We start from the raw sequence: 5,531 nt of genomic DNA on the forward strand, positions 1-5,531 counted from the left end.
TCTCACCCCATGAGGAGCTTATAACCTAAGAGGATGTGCATAACCATCATGCTCACAATGGGCATTGTTACAGGGGTGTGTGTAGGTGCTACTTGAAAACAGAGGAGGGCTACACGGGCTGGGCCTGAAAAGATGTGCAGTTTCCCAGGAGCAAAGGATGCTTTGGACATCTAGGGGGTGAGGGGAAAGAGAATAGAAGTACATCAACAGGAATAATGCTGTGAACTTAATTTTATGGGATATTTAAAATTACTTACAGGACATTGGCTTATGCCTTTGTGGAAACACGTCCATTGATATTTTGATGCTTTCCATGACTTGGTAGTGAAAGTTTGCAAATTAACTATTTCGAAGACTGCCCTTTGCTCTTCCTCTTCTTCTGACTTGAGAAATTTCCCTGCAGTGTAGACTTCTGACCCCAGGCTGGTAAGAGACCTAAGACCCCAGGCTTGAACTGGAACTGCTAGGCAATGTATACTTCCACTTAGAAATAGAAGTTTTATTGAAACAGGGAAACAGTGATGTGAACCAAGCACTAGTTCTGTATGTTATTCGTGTTGTGTCAGCTTTCTTAATACAAAATAAACTCTGAGATTCACCACTCTCAGTACCTCCTCCTTTTGCCATAATTGTCAGGCATTCTGACTTTGCTGCAGCAAAACCCTGAAGGTCTTTCTTTTTCTTTTTCTTCTGAAATTGATTTAATTATTCAACAGGCACTCAGACCTATTCAACGGAATGTGTGAGTTTGCCTTTCTACAGTTTCCCGGGTTGTTTTTCCTACATGACAGGGATGAAAAATTAAACTATCATGTCGAGTTGGGATGCTTCTGGAAGTAGGAGGAACCCTCTGACTTTTTAATCTCTCAGACTCCCTGTATAAAAGGAAGTGATTATCCCCTCGACTCCTGAAGCAGAGTGAGGCATGTTCCCTCACAGGAGGTATTTCAGATGTTCTAAATGTGCTTTAAACCAGTGTAAGAATAGTACTTCTCAGGAACAAGTTGAGCTCCCAAATTGGTTCCTTTAAAAAAGCTTCTCATTACAAATTCAGACTTATGCTGAGTATAGCCTTTTAACCAAAAAACCTTAAATACAGACTTGGAAAGAAATTCATTCTTTTTTTCAGCCATAATAAGCAAATATTTGCTGAGTGCCTCATTATACAGGCATTCTACCAGGTGCTAGAGATACAGAATGGAAAAGATAAAACGATGCAGCCCTTTCTGAAAAAGATATTCAGTTCCTAAGTCAGGTAGCCACAGATTCACATACAATGTATATTTCCATATACATTATATGTATTTAAAATTTATATATATTAAAGTATAATTATATATTGCATTATAAGTACCAAGAAAATCATGTCTACATAGATGAATGTACAAGCCTTAAAAACAAAGTCCAATTAAAAAAAAATTGAAACAGCAAACTCGTACATACAGAGAATTTCTGAGGCAACATCTGAAGCAACCATGTTTTTGTTTCGTTGTGGGTAAATATGAAGAATTTGCAAGCAGGACACAGAAAGTAAATGTAAACAAAAAAGAGCTTCTAAGTAACAGAGAGAAGCTCATCCTATTCATGATTAATGCAGAAATGATTGTTTTTCCTCCTCAGTCCAATACTGAAGCCAACAGCTACAGTACTGTGGGGGTGGGACAAGCATCTACAGTAGAAGTCTTTATGCAGCTGTCACATAGTATATACGGATGAGTGAAATAGCCAAGAGGTACCTCAAAAGCGAGAATTAAACTGCAGTTGGTGGCAACTTTATTCTTTAAAGACTGAGATTTGCACAATTAAAGAGAGAGGGAAGTAGACTGGTTTTGGTACCAGGGTGGTAGTGGTCTTGGTATCATGTGAATGGGCATAGATCAGCAAGGGAGCAGTGAATATAACAGAAGGTGGAAATGACAAAGACTGAGGATCTGGATCTAAATCAGAAAACATTAGATTTTCTAGATCTTAAGACATCTTCAGTTATAACGTATCTTTTTTTTTTCAAATTTTATGAATTTATTCTAAAATACCAATCAAGTAGATGGAAGGATTTTTTAAAAGACATTGGGCCCCCTGGGTATTTTTAGTAGATTGAGTATTGAGAGATTTACAGGGATAAAATTCTTTACAAGATTAAGGATGAAGGAAATGAAACCAAATCTTTCATTTCCAGATACTCACTTTCATTAATTCTTTCACCAAAAGCACATCACTGAAGAAAAACCAGAAGTGGCTTTTCAGTTATTATTAATGTGGTTCAAGAGCCAGGGAACCCTTGAGATGGAAACAAAACAACACAGTATTCAAGTTTTCTTCGTAGGACTACCTTATACTGGCAAGACTTAGGAGATTTCTGGCTTCAAAAGGAATATTGCTAAGGGAACTTTTTGAAAAAAAAATCACTACACTTTGGCTAAAAACAACAACTAAAATCTCTCCTATAACACCCCTACTTCCTTTTGAATCTCCGAAGGCTACAACATTTCATCTGAGACGCTTGGCAGTCGCGGCTTCAGGGGGCTGGGCTTCTTGACAACCTGAACCCTCGAGTCAGGATGAAGGCCGCTGATGTCAAGCTGACTGCCGTCAGAGTTGTCTCGCACAGGAAGTACCGCGCAGAGTGTGGGGGGCCCACAGGCGCGTGATGGGAAAGGTGGAAATGTTACAGATAAGAAGTAAAACCCGACAAGGCAGATTTAAGAGTCAGGATGACTTCCAAGCACTTTTCTACAATAATATCCAAGGCCATCTAAAAAAGCACCCCTGTACTAGCGTGCCTGATGTATCTTACAGTTTGATAAGAGGAGGAAGCAGTTTGGCTGTGCTGTGAGGACGCCCTGCGCGGGATGCCCTGCTCCCACCTCGGGGCCCGCAGCCCCATCTGCTGTCTACAAACAGAGGGAGGAGGGCTGGGGAGGGCTTCCTCTGCTCAGAACTCTGTGGCCCCAAGTAAATGAATCTGTGCCCATCCTAGGACTCAAACAGTTCCTAACAGCATGTTTGTTTCCTGTATCCTGATTGTCATGCCCAAAATGTTCTCCTTAACACACATGAGGCTCAATGCCAGGAGACTGCAAGACTAGAGATCAGTTTTTAAGAGAAGCTTGCTCATTCAGGAAAAAAAATAAGGGTTTGGTTTAAACTGCAGACCAGAGGGAAGCTGGCGTATTTCTCTGGTCTGTATTGTTGGAAATGCTGTCATCAGGCCGGCGGCCCCTTGTCAGCATGCTGACTTCTACGCTGCCTCAGAGTGTCTTCTGCCACCTCTGCGTCGGCTGAAGGGCGCTGCTCGGAGGCAGCGTCCAGAGCCTCGCCCGGCCCGACCTCTGGCCCGACGTCCTCCCAGGCCTCTCTCAGGGCCGCGTCCTGGGCGGCACCCCTCTCCTCGTCTGCACCAGCGGCCGGGCCGTCCTCCTCTTCCTCCTCTGCTTCGTCATCACCCAGCTCTTCTTTCTCTTATTCCTCATCTACAAGGCGGTCCTTGTTTTCTTCTTCATTTGAATCCTCTTTTTCCTCCTCTGCATCCTGCAACTGCAGCCGCATGAGCCTCCTCTGACCTCAGATTCTGCTCAGAATGTTCAGATAAATGTCGTGGAAGTGGCATAGAGAAGCATTCTGATACTACCACCAAGACCAGACCCATGAGAAGGCCAAAAATCAAGGTGGCTACAACTAAAAAGACATAAGAACTCCAAGCAGGTACTCCAAGGGTCACTGTGAAATAGTTGTGAAGATGCCGTATCTTGCCAGAGATACTAAAAAGACCAGCCATTCCAGACATCGTTAGAGAAGCCAGGGATTTCCAGCCAGGCAGAGGCTCAACTGATTGCCGTTTCTTCTCTAAGATATAATTCTGAAGGTCTTCCTAGACTCCTGGGCCACAGTAACAGCGGAATACCCCATCCTTCGCATGAAAAAATCCTGGGAGGGTGGTGACAAAGAAGCGGCCACTCAAACCTGGTTCTTGAATGACATCTACCTTCCCCACACTGATCTGAAGTATTTCACCATTCTTTGCAAATGTCTCCCATTCTGAATCAGTCTGCTGACAAGATAGACACCACGGGGCGTAAAATTTCAGCATCCACTCGCCCTCCATCACCAGCGTCCAGTGGGAGGTGGTCATAGGCAGCACGAGGCTCCATTCCTCAGGCAGCGCGGCCTGCTCCGGGCGGGCCTCCTCCTTGGCCCCCACCGCCGCGGCCGCGACCCAGGCGGCCAGGAGCGCCCTCAGCAGCGGGCCGCGGCACCCGCCCGCCATGTCGGGGCGCGGAGCAAGGCTCCTCTGCAGGGAAGGGGCGCGGAGCGAGGCTCCTCTGCAGGGAAGGGGTGCAGCCGCTCGGACCCGTAATTTAGAACCAGCTCAGAAAAGACAAACACTCCTTTAAAGAATACAATTTTTAAAATTTCGACTCATCTTTATCTGGATAATTATACAGTGCTCTCTTTTTTTCTGAAATACAATCAAATCTTGAGTCTAAGATCTTTCCAAACAATGAATTTAAATTTTTTCTGAATTTTGGCCAATAGCGATGCTTACCATCACATGATATACGATATATTGATTTTTCACAAAGAATGCTTTTGACTTACATGGCATCTTTATTATCTTTAGGATTGGTGACATAATTTTGAGTCATATAAAAGAAAACCTTGCCTGCAGTTCCTATTTGGATACTGTAGTCTTCCCACACCCCCGTCACTGAATTACTAGAAACTAGATCAATATTGTTGAGTAGAGAGACTTAAATTATGTGTACTAAAGACTTTTTCCTGGTACCCAAGATGTACAGCTTAAATAAGCACCCTCATGGCTGGGCAGGAACCGAAAAACCCTTTTTTGGGTGTGTATGTGGAATGCCACTGAGATGTTTACTATATGCATTTCTCTTTATTCAAGGCAAAGTGTGATCTTGAAACCTAATTTCTGTGAGCCACCCTACTGTGCTCTTCCTTATAGAGCAGAAGGGAACTATTGTGCAACTGCTGTGTGCCAAGCATTGGGCTGACACCTTCTAAGCACCAATTTCATTCATTTTTCATAATGGCCCTGGAAGGTATTCTTATACTCTTTTTGAAGTTGGAGAAATGGAGAGTCAAGAAGTTACATAATTTATTTAAAGTGATACAGACAGTAAAAGTTCAAACACGGATTTGACTGATCCTAAAGTCTGTGGAATGAAGTAAGCCTTCAATTGTGGTTGTCTTCCTCTGCAATCAAATGAAGAATGGGTCCTGGGAACTCTTCAAATTAGAACCACGTCACTGACACCCAGTTTGTACTCTGCTGCCCAGTCTACCCTAATCCGTCTCAATAGGTTCACTCCACCTGGTGTCCTGACACAGAAACCGTCTGACCCAGTGCCTCTTCCCTACACCTTTCTTTGACCTCAGGGGTGGATTTCCATCCTTTAAGGCCCTTGAAGTCTCTACTGATTGCACCCTTCACCCAATCACTTATTATATCTTTCTTCTTTGTATCTACATACATTTTTGATCCTCTCTTAGGCACTCATATTCTATCTTGC

General features: G+C 43.5%; 1 pseudogene; it reads right to left on the bottom strand.

The window, feature by feature from the left end:
- Window positions 1-3,204: 3,204 nt before the first annotated feature.
- On the bottom strand, window positions 3,205-4,264 carry LOC102545706 (thioredoxin-related transmembrane protein 4 pseudogene; annotated as a pseudogene).
- Window positions 4,265-5,531: the final 1,267 nt, after the last annotated feature.

Source organism: Vicugna pacos, chromosome 10 (assembly GCF_048564905.1).
Source record: "Vicugna pacos chromosome 10, VicPac4, whole genome shotgun sequence".
NCBI lineage: Eukaryota > Metazoa > Chordata > Mammalia > Artiodactyla > Camelidae > Vicugna > Vicugna pacos.